Source organism: Aythya ferina (assembly GCF_964211825.1).
Source record: "Aythya ferina genome assembly, chromosome: 28".
Classification (NCBI taxonomy): Eukaryota; Metazoa; Chordata; class Aves; order Anseriformes; family Anatidae; genus Aythya; species Aythya ferina.
Window position 1 is genome coordinate 1,318,274 of NC_140325.1, and position 1,950 is coordinate 1,320,223.

Genomic DNA, 1,950 nt, shown 5'->3' on the forward strand with positions numbered 1-1,950 from the left:
CCGGGAGATGTAGTCCCGGCTGGGACCCTTCCTCTCCTCCCCGAGGCTTCCCCGTGGGGCCCCGGGGGCAGCGGGGGTCGGGGGCTGCGGGCACCGGGCGCCTCCCCGGCCGCCGATCGGCCCCGCCGCTGCCCGGGCTCGTTTTTCACGATGGGAAATGTCAGCAGCTGCTGCCCGCGGCCATTTCACCTTGCTCGGGGAGCACCTGGCCGCAGCGGGGTCAGCACGCACAAAAATAGCCCGGCCACCGTCAGCAGCCCCCGCGCCGCCTCCTCCTCCTCCTCCTCCTCCTCCGAGCTCGGCTCCCCAGGCCCGCGCCGAGCTGCCGCGGCTGTCACGAGACCGGGTCCCCGTGGCCGGCCACCTGATTCCGTCCTGGGGTTATTTGCAGCGCCCCGAGGTGCCCCCGCTGCCTGCTGCTGGCACAGGCACAGCGACAGCAGCGCCCTACACCTGCAGAACCGCAGGGTCCGGCTCAGTGAGCAGCACCCACGTTCACGTCCCTTAAAGCTGTGTTTGCGGTGGGTGCAGGCCACCGACACGACTCCATGCTGCTCCCGGGAGCAGGAGCTGTTCTCCTCCTGGGAGCAGGAGCTGTGCTGCCTCCGCCTGCTCCCAGGAGCTGTTCTCCTCCTGGCAGCTTCAGGGAGAGTCCCCGGGCACTCCCAGCAGAGCACCAGGGCAGGCAGGATGGAGCCCGGCCAGCACCGCAGAGCTGTGTCCCCGTGCGATGGCACAGAGCCGCCGGCTGTGCTGCACCAGGTGTGGTGCGAAAGGGGGATGTTGGACACAATCCTCGCTTTAGGGTTGATCCTTAGGCAGGTCACCAAGCCCGCAGTGGGATGCGCTTTGCTTTGTCCCGGTGTTTGCAGGCACGGGGCACAAAGAGCAGCAGTGAAAATGGCAGCAGGTGAGTGGTACCACAGCGCTGCAGGGACAGGGATGGGGACAGCAGGCCCTGTGCGTGGCTGCTCTCCAGACACCGTGTTTTGGGAGCAAGGGCTGCACCTCAGGGTGCTCACCTGCTGCTGCAGGCAATGAGATCTCAGCGGGGTTTTAGCACTTTGTGATGGAAGAAGCAGAGCTGCCTTTGTAATGGACCGCGGTCAGTTCAGAGCATGGGGCACAGCTCAGTGATTAATGCAGCAGCAGAAAGGGTTTGCAGAGCACCTGTTGACACAATCAGCCCCTAATTACCAATTAGGGGCCTTGCAGGCAGTGATCAAGTGTATTTGGGGGCTGCTGCCAAGGAGAGGCTGCTCCAGGTGGTTTTACCCTGGGAACTGGAGACAGAGAGAGCACAGCTCCTACCAGCAACCTGCGAGCCTTCAACCCCTTGCAGCTCATTCCAAAGGCTTTGCAAGAGCACGCTGCTTGCCTGCCGCCTGCGCATCCAGCCCTCTTGATGTGGAAGCCCCAGACCAGATCTTGACCCCAGGGAAGCAGCAGTGTCTGCAGGGCAAGTCACCGTGGGAAGCCACCGTCCCGTGTGCAGGAGCCACCAGCGCCTGGCTCCCCATAGCAAAACCCCCCTGAGCCACCGAATTGGAGGCAGGAGGGGACCGGGGGTGTCTGCGGGCTGGCTCGGGGCCACCGGGCCTGGGAAGACGACGCCAAGACAAACCCCCCCGGCTTCCCCCGTCCTCCCTGCACCCGGCAGTGGCAGCCCCGGGTCCCCTCCGTGCTGCTCACCCCCAACCCCGGGGGGGCACCGGGCTGAGCCCGTTTGCTCCGGAGGGACCCCCCCAGCCCCTTGAGGACGCACCGGGGCGGGACGCGACCCCCGGGCCGGCCTCGCCGCGGTGGGGGTCTCCGGTCCCCGTCGCCCCTCGGCTTCCCGCGGGGCCCCGTCCCGCCGCCCCCCGGCCCCGCTGTCGGTGCTGGCGGCCGGCGGCGGCGCTGCGGCCCGGTGGCGGCCGCTCCCTGTGCTGTGGGCGGGCTCAGGCGCTC